This window comes from Dipodomys merriami, unplaced genomic scaffold (assembly GCF_024711535.1).
Source record: "Dipodomys merriami isolate MVZ:Mamm:240054 unplaced genomic scaffold, mDipMer1.0.p SCAF_291, whole genome shotgun sequence".
Lineage (NCBI taxonomy): Eukaryota > Metazoa > Chordata > Mammalia > Rodentia > Heteromyidae > Dipodomys > Dipodomys merriami.
Window position 1 is genome coordinate 916,887 of NW_027204393.1, and position 17,422 is coordinate 934,308.

The following is a 17,422-nucleotide window of genomic DNA, read 5'->3' on the forward strand; positions in this document are numbered from 1 at the left end:
CCTCCCACATTTCTCCCCCCACAAGTTGAAAAGTTCATTTTCAACATAGTGTCTTGTATGTCTCATTGTTACATGGGACAACCTTTATCTTTATTTCAGCATTTAGTTAGTTCCCTTCTCCTTCCCAAATTAGAAAAGTGTATATGCAAGATGCAGGGCACCAGAATCAAATACAGTGAAAACGGGTTATACCATGGGGGAAGAACATACAAAAGAAACAAAAAAATCACATAGTACATTATAAATACATTAAAAACAATAGCAAGAAAGATAAAACCACTTGTGTCCCTATCTTGGAATTCAGTTCACTTAGCATCATCTTCTATGGTCATATATACATAGGTTTTGGCCTTTTCTGCGTGTCCTAGACGTATACTAGTTATTGCAAATAAGAGAAAGCATGGGACCTATGTTTCTTTGGGCCTGGCTTACTTCACTTAGAATAATTTTTTCTGAGTCTTTCCATTTCCTAGCAAATGGGGCGGAGCCATTCTTTCTAATGGAGGCATAGAATTCCATTACAGACAGACAGACAGACAGACAGACAGACAGACAGACACACACACACACACACACACACACACACACATTTTCTTGATCCATTCATTTACTGAGGGGCATCTGGGTTGGTTCCATATCTTAGCTATGGAGAATAATGCTGCAATAAACATTGCAATAGTAGTTTTAGTATAGCCTCTTTGTGATCCTTTGGGTCATAGGGGAGCTCTATGTGAAACCTTTTGAGAACCTTCCATACTACTTTCCAAAGTGGTTGAACAAGTTTACACTCCCACCAACATTGCAGTAGGGTTCCTTTTTGGCCACATCCCCTCCAGCATCTGTTATTGTTAGATTTCTTGATTATTGCCATTCTAACTGGGGTGAGGTGGAATCTCAGTGTTGTCTTGATTTGCATTTCTTTCATGGCTAGAGAAGTTGGCAGCTTTAGTTTTAGATTGTTTATTAGAAATGAGGTCAGTCAGATAAATGAAGCATGGGTCCTGTGAGTGCTGGTCATGTTTTGGAAGGAGACATAAAATAGGTGTTACTGGCTCATGCCTAGAATCCTTGCTACTCAAGAGGCTGACATCTGAGGGTCACAGTTCAAAGCCAGACTGTGAAAATCTGTGAGACTCTTAGATTCAGTTAACCAGCAAAAAGCCAGAAGTGGAGGTATGTCTCAAGTGCTAGAGCATTAGCCTTGTGCAAAAAAAGCTGAGGGAGAGTGGAATCCTCTGTGGTCTGGGATGGCTTCAAAACATGGTCTCAGATCTCATCCTGACAATTACAAGCATGTGTCACCAATGCCTGGTTCTCTTAGTTCAAGATTCTAGATGTGTCTGGGATACACTTAACACTAGTTTTATATTTTTAGACAGATCCATTTAATATGTGAATATCAGATCAACCAGTCAGCTTGAGATGGGAGAGGCTAGTAAGCACAAAGATAGGTAGGACTCTTACTCTGTAGCTTGTAGCCTAGTGGGGGAGGACAGATGATTATCACTCATAGTGATAAATGCCAAAGGCTGTTACTCCAGAGGCCATAAAGTGCTTAGAGGGTTAATTAATTCAACACCAAGATCAAGAACAAGGCACACTGACACCAAAGCTATTTAGCATTGTCGTAGAGGTATTTGCTGGTACAGTTAAAGGAGAAAAGTCAGTTTATAGGAACAAGATGTAGCTGTCTGTACTTACTGGTTATTGGTTATTTTGCTTTCCACAGTTTCTGTTACTGATTGTCAGCCATGACTGAATAGATAAAACTAAGTTTCTAAGTAAAAGAATTACAGATATAATCACTAGAAACAATCTTGGAATATTCTACAGAAATTTAGAAACAGAATAATTGTAGTAAATGTGTAACATTTTAAAGTCAGGAAGTATCTAGTTGCTTTCTTTTAACAAATTGAAAGATCTTCAAATCATAAGTTGCTTTATCAATTAAAAATAATTTTGGCCAGTGTAGTAGCAAATAGCTGTAATCCTGTTACTCCAGAGGGTGAGACAAGATCACAAATTCAAGGACAGCTTGGGCTACATAGCAAGTTCTAGGCCAATCTGTGCTACATAGTGAGACCTTGTCTCAAAAAAATACCCAATGGTGCATCACAGTGTAAGTTCTGAAACAGAAAAAAAAAACCAAAATGCAAAAAACTTGAGTGGCTTTGCTGTAGCAATTCCAGTGACTTCTTTTTCTCTCACATTAGTGGTACAAGGTTTCATTCTGACACCTCCATATGTGCATACAATGTATCTGATCACACTTACCCCCTTCATCACTCTCCTTCATCCCTCTACCTCCTTCCCAAACAAATCCCAACATGTTTTCCCCCTTTCACACATGTACATGAGGTATGATGACCACATTTGCCTTCTTTCACCATTCTCTGTTTACCTTTCTCCTTCTATTAAATGTGCCTATATCCTAGACCTGGTTTTATGTAACTCATGTTTTCTCTTTTAAAGTGTATATTAATTATTCAGAGAGCTTTCACTATGGGATTTCACACAGCATATATAGTACTTCAATCAGGTTGTTCCTCGTCTATACTCTCACTTTCCCATCTCTACTCTCCCCTATTATTCAACAGCTTTCAGTGGTTGCTATTTTGCTCTCTTTATTCACAGATATTTTGATATTGTGCATGCCCTAACATTCTCTTTTCTCCTTCCCCCCTTTTTTTGGTTGGTCATGGGGCTTGAATTCAGGGGCTTAAACTCACTGTCCCTGAGCTTTTTTGCTCAAGGCTAACACTTTACCACTTGAGCCATAGCTCCACTTCTGGTTTTCTGGTAGGTAATTGGAGAGGAATTTCATGAACTTTCTTTGAACCACAATCCTCATATCTCAGCCTCCTGAATAGTTAGGATTACAAGCTTGAGCTCTCCCCTCTCTTTATTCCTCTCAAACAGTTGCCACAGTATTCTCTCTCTCTCTTTCTCTCTCTCTCTCCTCCTTCTCCCTCTCTCTCCCTCTCTCCCTCCTTTATTCCCCCTCTTTTCTTCCCTCTTTTTTTCTGAGAAAAAATGCAATATTTTTCCTTCTGAACCTGGAACTCCAGTTCCATTGATTTCCCTGCAAACAACATCATTCTTCTTTATAGCTGAATAATATTCCATTGTGTGCATATGTATTTCACATTTTCTTGATCTGTTCATCAGTTGTAGAACATTTGGGGTGTTTTCATAGCTTAGCTATTACAAATCCTGGTGCAGTGAATGTGAGTGAGCCTCTATGGTGTCCTGACTTGCATTCTTTTAGATACATGCCCAAGAATGATATCCCCAGATAGTTTGCTCCTTCTATTTTTGGTTTTTTGAGAATCCTCCATATTCATTTCTGTAATGGTTGCATTAGATTACATTCTTACCAGCAGTGCTACACATTGTTAGCATTTGTATATTTTTGATGATGCTACTTTGACTGGACTGAGATGAACTCTCAATTTAATCTTGTTTTGACTGAATTTCTTTTATGGCCAGGGATGTTTCTTTATGTATTAGTTGGCTATTTGTACTTTTTTTGAGAACTGGTTGTTAAGTTTATTTGCCCATTTATTAAATGGCATGTTAGTTCTTCGAGAGTTCATTTTTGAGCTTCCTATATGTAGTGGTTGTTAATCTCTTGTCAGATATATAGCTTTTTGGTTGATGTCATCTCATTTGTCAGTCCTTGCTCTTACTTGCTGAATTCTCTTCAATAAGTTACTTATGTTGGTACTTATGGACTTACCTAATGCCAACAAATTTTCATCCATAAAGTATTACAAGTTAAAGTTCTATGGGGATAGTGGAACAAAAGGGAACTTGAAGAAAATAAAAAAGCAATGTAGAATTTCCGACATATTTAATAGAGCATATGTATTTTTAAGTAGGTATGTATCAACTTGCTGCGTAATTTAGATTCCTTTGGATTCTTTTAAAGTAGTAAAAGTGTTAATTTTAAAATAAACCACAAATATACTTTTTATATTACAGAAGCTATTATTTTTTCTAATGAAAAGTTTTGTATGCTAATTAAAATGTTAGATGCTCTTTAAATTTTTGGATATAGTAAACATGTAAAAATGTATATAAGTTTCCTAATTCTTTAGTGGGATATGAACACTTAAGCTGGAGTATTATTGTCATAGACTTATTTGAAAAGAAGCTAAATTTGAGAAGACGGTTGCAGAATACACAGCAGAAGTCTATAGTTTTGACTTGGTTGACACATGCATAAGCAAATGGAAATGGAAATGACTTGATATTCAGGAGTCTTCATTATGAATATAGCAAATGTAGTTAATTTTGAATTTAATTATACCCAAAATTGATGTTTTTTCCCCCTTCACTATTTGATGTCATTCTTCATTTATAATATAAAGAAATTGTATTTATCATCATCTTTCTCATGTAATACAGGAAAAACTAAATTGAACCATTAGAGGGCAGCATGAATTTATCTTTGGCACAAGAGTTTGAAATGTTTGAATGCTTTTGAGATATGAGCTTAATATCTACAACACTTAAATGAATGGAATTTTTTTTAGTTAAAGCTAAAATCTATTTGAAAATTTTAACGAGGTTGTGATATTGGTATGAAAATAAGTCTTGCTTTCTTCATTCACCTTCACTAACCTAAACACATTAGGGCTTTTAAATTAAAGTTTGTAATAGATACATAAAGTTTGAAAAGTATATATTATATATATCAAAGTATACATATATGTATGTATACACACATATACTGCTTAAGCCAGTATTTTAAGGTACTCTGTAAGATAAAGGATTTGAAAGAATTATGGGAAATGTTGCATACCATATCCCTTCTACAGATGCTTTAATTATATATAAATATAATATAATATATAATCTCACACACACATATATTTAACCTCAGTTCTCAGAAAACAAGGTGTTCTGGGTAACTAGGTTTCCTAAGTTGCTGGGGATTCACTCCTCTTTGGAAATTACTTAATTTAAATGCCTTTGGAAAGTTTTTGTTTTGTTGGTCTTGGGGCTTAAACTCATGGTCTGGGCACTGTCCCTGAGTTCTTTTGCTCAAGGCTAGCTAGCACTCTACTACTTTCAGCTACAGCTCTACTTCTGGTTTTCTGGTGGTTAATTGGAGGTAAGAATTTTTTGGACTTTCCTGCCTAGGCTGCTGCAAACCACAATCCTCAGATCTCGGCCTCCTGAGTAGCTAGGATTTTAGGCGCGAGTTGTAATGCTATTTTTATTTAGAATGCTAGTTTTATTTATAGATAGTACTGTTCCCCACATCTCCTTCCTCAGCACAGAGCTGTGGCTCATGTGGTAAAAGTGCTAATCTTGAGCAGAAGAAGCTCAGGGACAGTGCCCAGGCCCTGAATTCAAGCCTTAGGACCAGCATGTGTTACGGATATGTGAAACATTTGGAAACCTTGTTCTATGTTTTACAGTTTTGAACTGTTACGCCATTGAACTTCTCTGTTGGTGTGATGCCTTTAGAAACCACATATTAGCTTCATTAAAAAAATTCATATTGGAAAAACAAAAATTCCCAAACTATTCCTTTTCAGAAAGTCACAACCATTTACAGTAAAGAACTATGGTGATTTTAAAGGCTGAGGTTAAAAGGTCAAAGAGAATTGCATATTGGGTATTTATTATATCCTTACCATATTTTGAGATACAGAACTGTGCATGCAGAGTGCTACTGTTCCTTTATTATAATTTCATATCACCCTTCTGCCCACCATCCTCAGCCCTTTTCAACCAGCAGTTTGTTCTACATTTTTGTGGGTTTATCATTCCAAGAATGTTATTTACATGATTTAGTGCCCTATTTTTTTTTGGTGCTGGTCCTGTGGCTTGAACTCAGGGCCTGAGTGCTGTCCCTGAACTTTTTTGCTCAAGGGTAGTGCTCTATCACTTGAGCCACAGCTCCACTTCTGGAGCCTCACAAACTTCTCTGCTGGCTTGAACCATTCTCATATCTCAGCCTTCTGAGTAGTTAGTTACAGGTGTGAGTCCCTGGCACTGGCTTAGCATGTGACTTTTTTTATAGTGTTCTATGGTATAGTAAGATATCCAGATTTTAGTTGTTATGAATAAAGCTACTACTTATATTTGTGTTTGTTTTTTTTGTGGACATGTTAGCTTCTTTGGTGTATATGATCAGGAATATATAGATGGGGAGTATGGTAATGGATTGTTTAGCTTTCTAGAAAGTTAGGAAGCTGCATTTCACAAATTTTGGCATGTTGTAGTTCAGTTTTGTTCAAGTAAGTGTAGTTTTGAGATTTCTCTTGATACTTTGTCTTTGACTTGTAGGTAGTTTTAGATATGTATTTACTATGTCCTTGGAGATTTGTCCTTTTACCTTTGTTATTACATTTACTCCAATAATTCCATATGGTCAGAGAATACACTTAAGTATTTACTTATTTATGAATGTTTTCCTGTGGTCTCAGACTTGTGATCTGCCTGCTTCAGCTTCCTTACATCTTTTTGTATTGTGTTTAAAACCACAGCTATGGGGCTGGGAAGGTGGTTCAGTGGTAGAATGCTTGCCTTGCATGCATGAGGCCCTGGGTTCGATTCCTCAGCACCACATAACCAAAAAGAAAAAAGCCGGAAGTGGCGCTGTGGCTCAAGTGGTAGAGCACTACCCTTGAGCTAAAGAGCTGAGGGACAGCTCCCAGACCCAGAGTTCAGGCCCCACAACCAGACTAAAAAAAAAACAAAAAACAAAAAAAAACAAAACCACAGCTGTGATTCACTGGCCTTCTCACCATATGGACTTCTTTCTGTATGAATTCTGTCTCTTAGTTTGAAACTAAGTTTAGCCCTACATTTAAAACTAAACTCTAAGTATATGTTCCATTTTTGTCTTAGAAGCACTTTTGGGGTTTTAGAGTGTACCCAGTTTCACTTCCACTGACTGTGTCACAGGAGCATTATTCCTCTCATGGAGGAATCAAGTGCAGATGATTTCCTGTGTGTATATGTATAAGATAGCATGTTCATTAATACATAGAGGAATAGAGTATTTATGGGTTTTGTATGTTCACATATATATGTGTATAAACACATATACACAAATATATGCACATATACACACATGCTTGTGTGTATATGTGTATATATCTATCATATACACACATGCTTGTGTGTATATGTGTATATATCTATGTATGTATAGGTGTATGTATATATACATATATATATGCATATACACATACACTTACACATTGCTCTCTATCATGACACTTTCACCACATTGGCTGCATTTTCCAAAGAATGCTCCCATTTTCGAGTGTTATTCTTTTTTTTCCCCCTCCTTCTCATCCACCATGGTGATCTAATGTAATCTATTTAGTCTTGTCTTTCATGGCCATTGCAGTTAAAATTATACTCTACCCCACCCAGACATTCTAGTCTTTTTTCTTTCCCTGTTTTTTTTCTCTATGGAGTTAGTATCTACAAAAAGCAAAAAGAAGTAATATCATGAGATGAAGCTGGAAGTGGCTAGATCTTTCAATATTAACCTAAAAAATCTAGTCATCCTCTTCACATTTCTAAGTAGGAGGAGATCCAACTATATTTACATAGATAAACAACAGGGTAGAAGTATGAGTAGGTCAATAAGAAGAGCTTTTTATGAGTGAATAGGAACAGAAACAAAACTTGTGTTGAAGGTTGGGAAGGTTGCTCAGTGTTAGAGTGCTTGCCTTGCATGCATGAGGCCCTAGGTTCGGTTCCTCAGCACCACATAAGCAGAGAAAAAAACCCGGAAGTGGCTCTGTGGTTCAAGTGATAGAGCGCTAGCCTAGCTGAAGAGCTGAGGGACAGCGCCCAGGCCCAGAGTTCAGGCCCATGACCAGATCCCCCCCCCCCCAAAAAAAAAAAAAAAAGTAAAACTTTTGATGATCTGGGCAGGCTACTAGGTGTTGAAGAAACCATGATGTCATGACTCTTTATTTCCCTGAAAGGATGTTAGAGTTTACAACAATATTCCCTGTATCCCATAGGTTTATTTATCTAATCTGTATGAGAGATTTGAAAAAATTCAAAGGATGTTTTAAGCAGTTTTAGATTTTTGGAATGTAAGTACTGAACCAAAGCAGGTAATTGAACAGGTTAGGCAAGTACAAGATTAAACCAATGGATTTCATCCCCACACTATTTCTGTGCTTATTTATGTACTTTATAAATCTTGTAGAAATGTATAATGATAGTATTTCTCAGACTCAGTAGGCCAAGAACTCTATTATGTTAATGAATTATCTTTGAATATAAAATAGACTTTAGGAAACACTAGATTGTATTACGTGCTCAAGATCTTAACTAGTTAAAGGTAAACTGTGGTTCTTCGGCAGCACAAATATTGAGATTGGAACGATGCTGAGAAGATTATCATGGCCTCTGAGCAAGGATAACACAAATTCCAGCTCTGAACCATTAACAGTTTAACAAAATGAATATCAGGAAGTTGAAGCATATTTTGAATGTGGTTAATAGGAGGAGGTAAGATGAATGGAAAAGGGAATGGTGGCTGAATGTAGCCATATAACTGTGAATGTGACTGGTAGGGGAAGGGATAGGTAGAATGGGGAGGTAGAATGATGGAAGGAGTGACTGTTCAAGATGCACTGTACACATAATTGGACATGCTAACTCATAACCCTTTTGTGTATTTGTAAATAAAAAATTAAAAAATAGGTAAGCTAAAACAACACAGTTTTTATATTAGATCTGTGATTCTTCTAAGACATTTCATTATTACCATATGGAATAGCATTAATTATGAAAATGCCAGAATTTTTTGACCACATTTTAATATTATATTTCATTGGGGGTTAATGAAGTTCTAAATTTGGCATAAATGTATGCAGTAACTTCAGTGGGCAAATACATAGACTTAAGTTTAATTCCATGTGAAATTTATGACCTAGGGAATGTGTAGTGAAATGTCCCTTTTTTTTCTTTTTATTGCCTCTCTTTTCTTGATTTTTTTTTTTTTTTTTTTTTTTTTTGGGTCCAGTCGTGGGCCTGAACTCTGGGCCTGGGCGCTGTCCCTCAGCTCTTCAGCTCAAGGCTAGCACTCTACCATTTGAGCCACAGTGCCACTTCCGGCTTTTTTCTTTTTGCTTATGTGGTGCTGAGGAATCGAACCCAGGGCCTCATGCATGCAAGGCAAGCACTCTACCACTGAGCCACCTTCCCAGCCCTTTTCTTGATTTTTTTTTTGGCAGTCCTGGGGCTTGAACTCAAGGCTTGGGCACTATCCCTAAGCTTCTTTTGCTCAAGGTTAGTACTCTACCTATTGAGTCACAGTACCACTTCTGGCCTTTTCTGTTTATGCAGTACTGAGGAATCAGACCCATGGCTTCACGCATGCTAGACAAGCACTCTACCACTAAGCCACATTCCCAGCCCTATTGCCTCCTTTTTGTGCCTTTGAAATATGAATAATATTTTAGCTCTCTTAGCTTTCTTTTTTTCTAACCATTAACTTAGTGGATAATGGTAAAGTTAGTATATGGAAAAAATAATGGTATAGTAATTATTGCAAATAAGGGAAACCATGGGACCTATATTTCTTTGGGTCTGGCTTACTTCAGTATGATTTTTTCCGAGTCTTTCCATTTCCTAACAAATGAGGCGGTGTTATTATTTCTGATGAAAGCATAGAATTCCACTGTGTGTGTGTGTGTGTGTGTGTGTGTGTGTGTGTGTGTGTGTGTGTGTGTGTGTATCACATTTTCTTGATCCATTCCATCCATCTATCCATCCATCCATTCACCTGAGGGGCATTTGGATTGGTTCCTTATCTTTGCTATGGTGAATAATGCTGCAATAAGCATAGTTGTGCTGGTAGCTTTAGTATGGCCTTGTTTGTGATCATTTGGGTAAATGCCCAGAAGTGGGATTGCTGGGTCATAGGGGAGCTCTATGTTTAGTCTTTTGAGGAACCTACATACTGCTTTCCAGAGTATATGTCTGGGATAATATTATCAGATGAGCAGAAAAGCTCAAAAGCTATGTACATATGTAAGATGATTGCTATGTACATATGTAAGATGATTCTAAGTGAAATGAACTCCCAAGATATGGACATAAGACGTCTTTATTTTTGTTGTTGTTTTTAATGTACTAAGTGATTTTTTTTTCTTTTGTATGTTCTTCCCCCTATGGTATATCCCCTGTTGTCACTGTATTTGATTTTAGTACCTTGCATCTTGTATATACGTTTATCTAATTTGGGGAGGGGTCGGGGAATAACAAAATGCTGAAACAAGGACACAGGATGACCTATTGCAACAATGATACTCACAAGACACCATGTTGGAAATGAACTATACAGCCTTGGGTGGGGATGTGAGGGAGGTCGGGGAAAAAAGGGGTAGTAGGAGAAAAACAGGTAGGGATAACAATGCTTGACAAGAAATGTACTCATTACCTTACTCATGTAACTATAACCCCTCTGTACAGCATTTTTACAATAAAATAAAATTAAAAAATAATGGTATAGTAAAATGCAACATTATGTATAATTTATTATTGAGAAGAGTATTTGGAAAATATTTCTAATAAATACTGTTGATGCATTTTAAAATTGGGGACTGGCAAACCATGGCTTACAGACCAAAAGCAGGGTTGCTATTTTTTGTATCACTCTTATAATTTAAAGCTGCACATTTAAAAACCATGAGAAAAAAGTAGAAGAAAAATTAAAAAAAAATTTTTATTGTAAAGATACCCTACAGAAGGGTTACAGTTACATGAGTAAGGTAATGAGTACATTTCTTGTCAAGCATTGTTACCCCCTCCTTTGTTTTTCCCCAGCCATTCTTTCTCTCCCCACCTCCAATTCCCCCCTCCCCAACATTGTAGAGTTCGTTTTTAGCATGGTGTCTTGTACATCTCATTGTTAAAATGGGTCAGCCTGTATCTTGGTTACAGCGTTGTTGTTATTTCCCTTCCCCTCCCCAAATTAGAAAAGTGTATATACAAGATGGAGGGAACCAGAATCAAAAACAGTGAAAACGGGTTAAACCAATAGGGAAGAACATATAAAAGAAACAAAAGAAATTACATAGTACATTATAAGTACATTAAACACAACAGCAACGAAGATAAACCCTCTTGTGTGTCTATCTTGGGGTTGATTTCGCTTAGCAGCATCTTATATGGTCATATGTGCATAGCTTTTGGCCTTTTCTACTTGTTTACTTGTCTGGTAAGGTTATCCTAGACGTATACTAGTTATTGCACATGGGACCTATGTTTCTTTGGGTCTGGCTTACTTGACTTAGTATAATTTTTTTCTAAGTCTTTCCATTTCCTAACAAATGGGACAGTGTCATTCTTTCTGATGGAGGCACAGAATTCCATTGTGTGTGTGTGTGTGTGTGTGTGTGTGTGTGTGTGTGTGTGTGTGTGTGTGTGTATCACATTTTCTTGATCCATTCATCTACTGAGGGGCATCTGGGTTGGCTCCATTTCTTAGCTATGGAGAATAATGCTGCAATAAACATAGTTGTGCTGGTAACTTTAGTATGGCCTTGTTTGTGATTGTTTGGGTAAATGCCTAAAAGAGAGATTGCTGGGTCATAGGGGAGCACTATGTGGAATCTTTTGAGGAACCTCCATGCTGCTTTCCAAAGTGGTTGAACAAGTTTACACTCTCACCAACACTGCAGTAGAGTTCCCTTTGGGCCACAATTCTCTCCAATATCTGCTGTTGTTAGATTTCTTGATTATATCCATTCTTACTGGGATGAGGTAGAATCTCAATGTTGTTTTGATTTGCATTTCTTTTATGGCTAGAGAAGTTGAGCACTTCATGTATCTATTGGCCATCAAAGTCAAAGCAGACACCCTGAAAACATTACAGGAAGGAATAGGAAAAACTCTAGGGCTCCTTGGCATAGGCTGAAACTTTCTTAATGGAGACCCAGAAACACAACAAATCAAAGAAAGTTTGGATAAATTGGATTGCATGAAACTGCAGTTTCTTAATGGCAAAGGACACAGCTAGCAAGATCAATAGAAAGCCCATGGATTGGGAGAAGATCTTCGACTAGCCATACAGCGGACAAGGGCCTAATATGTAAAATATATTTAGAATTCAAAAAATTAACCCCTCCCCAACAACAAATCCTCAAATAAACAACTACCTGATTAATAAATGGGCTAAAGACTTAAAGAGAGACTTCTTTGAAGAGGAAATAAGAAGAAAAATATTTGATGGCCATATGCTGGTGGCTCATGCATATAATCCTAGCTTCTTAGGAGGCTGAGATCTGAGGACCGTGATTCAAAGCCAGCCCAAGAAGGAAAGTCCATGAGACTCTTACCTCCAATTAAGCACTAGAAAACTGGAAGTGGTGTTGTAGTTCTAGTGGTAGAGTGCTAGCCTTGAGCTGAAGAGCTGAGGGACAGCACCCAGGCCCAGGGTTCACACCCCACGATTTACCAAAAAAAAGAAAGACTTGATGATGTGTGAAAATTACATTTAATTGAGATTATATTATCAATTAATAAAATATTATTGGAGTATAGCCATGCATACTGGCTTATGTATTATCTAGGACTGTATTCATGCTACAACACTACAGCAGTGTTCAAGAGATATGCAGACAACATTGGGCCTGCAATGTCTAAGGTATTTATTGTCTGCCTCTTTTAGAAAGTGTGGTAGCCATTGGTTAATATTGAGTGAGTGAGAGTTTAGGGATTTATTGATACATTTATGAAATATAGAAAGCTACATTTTATGTACAATGAGCCTGCTTTAATCACAGGTATTATTGTACAATACTTTTGACCAACTGTGATAAAAACAACTCATTTTAAGAAATAAAAGAGGGCTGAGAATGTGGCTTAGTGGTAGAGTGCTTACCTAGCATGCATGAAGCCCTGGGTTTGATTCCTCAGTACCACATAAATAGAAAAAGGCAGAAGTGGCTCTGTGGCTCAAGTGGTAGGGTGGTAGCCTTAAGCTACCACTCAGTAACAGTGCCCAGACCCTGAGCCCCAAGACTGGCAAAAAAATAAAAATAAATAATAGAAATTGCAAATGTAAAAAATTAACGCCCTGAACATATATAGCCTCAGCTGATATGAGAAGCTCTTAGAGAGTTGAGTTATCTTCAGTTGTATTTAAATCCTTTTGTGTTTTGCCTTTAATTTTGTGAAAGTAGGCCTTCCAAAAAGTATGAAGTGAATATACTTAAGTAATAAAGTAAAAAGTTATAAATCTGTTGAAAGGTAGAGATTTTGGGTGGAATTATTTGAAAAATTATTCAAAGGTCCACCTTGTAGCATGCACTGGACACTACAAATTGAGTATTTGCACATTTTTCCTCAGTGGTGATCTCCTTGGACCTATTTACCTACAGATGCCTAAGGTCTTCCATATGACAAATTCTCCAAATCATTGCCCTCTAATAATTTTTACACATTTGTACCTGATGGTTCTGTCCTTTTCTATTTTTTGATAAATGAAACATTTTAATTTCATTTTCTTTTTTCCTGTTGATCAGTAAACAGTGTGAATATTGTATATTATTCCAGGAAGTATTTGAATTTTAAGAAATGAAGGCATGTGGAGAAGACCTATGAAAGAGTAATAGAGGGTGAATTTAATCCAAGAATGGGAATGTCACAATAAGTCCTTTGTACAATTAATTTATCTAATGAAAAGATTTTGTGTTTTAGAATAGTTTTATATTTTTCCTGTGTACTTGATTTAATGGGGAAAATGCTTATATTTGAAGTTGACTTTGATAGGCATATGTCCTTTTTTAAATATTTTTTTTTCAGATAATTTTACAGAATAATGTCCTTGAGTTTAACTGGCTGAATGAGTTAGCAGTTTACTTTTTTCCTAACACAAATAGTAGTCTTAGAATGTTTTGCTTATTTGATTTGAATATTACCAGGTAATTTTATATAATTTGATGTAGATATTGTGATGTCTATTTGATAGCTAGCCCACTAGTTGACTTTTGAGCTGATTGGTTCAATTTTTGTTTCCACAGTTCAGTAATTTTGAAGATGGATTTATTTCTCTTCATAAATGGTTTGGAAGAAATTAAAACATCAAATTAGAACAAGGTTAATGAAATGTTGTTTTAGTGTTCACCATTAATCATGAAGTTTTAATGGTGTACCAACTGTCTTTATTTACTTAAAATGCTGTGTTTTTAAATGTCAGTTTTAGTTGTAATACAAAAAGTTAGTTTTCTGAGACGGTTGAAAAGAAAGAAGGTATCTACACCAAATATAGCTCTCTAACACTTAAGGCTAATGCTCTACCACTTTGAGACACAGCTCCACTTTTGGCCTTTTCTGTTTATATGGTACTGAAGAATTGAACCCTGGGCTTCATGCATGCTAGGCAATCACTCTATCACTAAGCCACATTCCTAGCCCTGTAGTACTATTTTCTTATGATGAAAAAAGCTATAGATGAATGCTGCTAGGTTTCAATGACTTTGATTTTCAGTCCCATTCCTTTTGTAGATCCTTCTGTATTAGATTCTTGTCAGCACAAAAAATGTAGGGTCACATGTTCTGTAAGAAGAACAGCATCTCCATCACTTAAGAATTCTTAAGAATTGGGTGCCAGTGGCTCACGCCTGTAATCCTACCTATTCTGGAGGCTGAGATCTGAGGATCACCAAAGCCAGTTTGGACAGAAAAGTTTGTGAGACTCTTATCTCCAATTTCACTCAGAAAAAGCTTAGTGGTAGAGCAAGTGGTAGAGCACTAGCTTTGAGCACAAAGAAGCTTAGGAACAGTGCCCAGGCCCCAAGTTCAAGTCCTAGGACCAGCAAGAAAAAAAGAAAAGAAAAGAAAATTAATTCTTAAGTATTTTCAGTTTCTATTCTTATTAGTTTGTTAGGTATAAAGATAATTTGAGGAGGGGCTGGGAAGGTGGCTCAGTGGTAGAGTGCTTGCCTTGCATGCATGAGGCCCTGGGATCGATTCCTTAGCACCACATAAGCAGAAAAAGCTGGAAGTGGTGCTGTGGTTCAAGTGGTAGAGCACTAGCCTTGAGCTGAAGAGCTGAGGGACAGTGCCCAGGCCCAGAGTTCAGGCACCATGACTAGCAAAACAAAAAAAAAACAACAAAAAAAGATCATTTGAGGATAATACCCTACTTAAGGAGACTGGGTTTGATTCCCCAGAGTGTCCTTGGCCTCATATAAAAGGATTGGCAAGTAGACTAAAAATATAGAACACAAACTATCCCAAGACCAAAAGAACTAGTAAAATTGATATATTATCATATAGAAAAAACGTTCTATAATTAAGCTCTCTTATCAAAATGAATACATCCTAAACAATATATTAAAGAGTTTGTATTTGTTTTCTTTTTGTGCCAAAATACTGATCATAGTTCATGTCAAGTTTTTTAGGGATAGGGAGCTGGATAGTGGTGACTTACATTTGCAATCCTAGTTACTCAGAAGTCTGAGAACTGAAGATCATGGTTTGAAGCAGCCCAGGCAGGAAAGTCTGTGAGACTCCTATCTCTAATATACTACTAAAAAAGGCTGGAAGTGGAGCTGTGGCTTAAGTGATAGATCACTAGCCTTGAGCAAAAGAAGCTCATCAACAGCACTGAGGCTGAGTTCAATCCTCAGCACGCACACGTGCACGCACCCACACCCACACCCACACACACACGCACATATGCACATTCACGCATGCGCAGGCATGTGCATGCCCCAGCACATACACAGTAGGGGTAGCATTTTCTTTTGAAACCATTTGAATGTTCACAGACTCTGTGTGTGTGTGTTTGTGTGTGTGTGTGTGTGTGTGTGTGTGTGTGTGTGTGTGTGTAGTGTGTGTGTAGTGTGTGTGTGTGTGTGTGTGTGTGTGTGTGTGTGTTTCCAGAAACAGTTGATGTCATTCAGTTTGGAAAGGAATAATTGGAGACACCTTGTAAAGAGTTCTAAAAAAACAGTAAGTGGTAGGATATAGATGTTCTGGCTTTTTGCTGGTTAATTGGCCTGACTTTCTATTGCTTTAGTAACTTTTTCTTACTGATTTACTGTTATTATTTTTTTTTTAAAGCTTCTCACATGCCTCCATTTTATAAGCAAGGGTGAAAGCAGCTGCCTCAAGATGAATTCATTCCCCAGGTCTATAGATTTGGAGCCTGTTGTTACAATTAAGGGAGTCTGCCCCTGACCTTCCCTAGCCGGATCCTACACGATTCTTTTACTTTGAACTTGCTTCCTCTGAGGCCTGATTTGCTTTACTCACACATGGACACGAGCCTGGCCTTGGTTCATCCCATTTTGTTCCTCATGTTTGCTCACCTTGGGGAGATGATAGTGGTGTAATATTGTGGTTTAAGGGACTTATGGAGCCCATCTACCTGGCTCCACCTAGACCAAGTTACCTAATCTCTCTGTTCTTTAGTTTTGCAACTATAAAATGGAAATAGTAATAGTGTTTTCCCCAGGGCTACTACGAATATTTCCTTGAGTCACTGAATGCTCAATATAGGCATCTAGTAAACTGCTTAGAAAGTTTAGCTATGATTGCACCATCATTTAATAAATATTGTTTGACTCCTTTTAAAGTGCTAGGCATCATGCTAGATAGCAGACACTAGGACCTCAGTGAGTGAGACTTCCTTTGTCGTATGTGTGTGAGCAGAAATCAGTCTCCTTTTGGCCTTTAGGGACTCCAGTCCTGGAAATAGCCTGTGCATCATTTACTTTAAACATTTCCCTTTGCTGAAGAATTATGTGGTTTCCTTAAGGGTTCTCAAGCACTTTCAGGGGAGTTATGGCTTGCTTAAATTTGAGAAGTAAAAGGATATGCTTATTTTGATTTTACTAGAATTACATTTTGATAAAACAGACAAGTGACAAGTAAGATTATAAGTTTAGCTCTTCATCTACTTGACTTCATCATGAGTTAACCAGCTCTGAAGTGTTCAGTTTCTGTCCATGTTTCTTCTGCATAACTGGGGTAATTTAGCTTCCTGGGAGATTGCTGTGGTCATGCTCTTGTCAGTCTTGATCGTTCTCCTACTTTAGAGTTCTCAGAGTCTTAAATCTCTCATTGTGTTGCAGGTTTCTTTGTCTCATAAGTGTTCCCTTTGCAAATAAGATTGTACAGTCAGATTTGCAAATCTTTCTTTTGTTTCTTAAATTATTAAGAAAGTAGCAAAAAACATAATAAGTAAAATTTGCTTAAGATGCATTTTTACTTTACTCTCATGTGAGTCTCAGGTTTTCAGAATTCTCCATATAATTTCCTCTACTACTTAAGGAATCTTTTTTTTTTTTTTTTTTTGGTCCAGTCGTGGGGCCTGAACTCTGGGCCTGGGCGCTTGTCCCTCAGCTCTTCAGCTCAAGGCTAGTGCTCTACCACTTGAGCCACAGTGTCACTTCCGGCTTTTTTTCTTTTTACT

At 37.2% G+C, this 17,422-nt stretch overlaps 1 protein-coding gene and 1 non-coding gene across 6 annotated transcripts in view; both read left to right on the plus strand.

The window, feature by feature from the left end:
* LOC138839072 (double-stranded RNA-binding protein Staufen homolog 2) overlaps nucleotides 1-17,422 on the plus strand; it is a 289,434-nt gene that overhangs the window by 70,119 nt on the left and 201,893 nt on the right. The gene's annotated exons all lie outside the window — the stretch shown is intronic.
* Nucleotides 8,337-8,445, plus strand: LOC138839080 (U6 spliceosomal RNA). Its single transcript, XR_011375832.1, has one exon. It is a non-coding gene; the product is annotated as a U6 spliceosomal RNA (small nuclear RNA).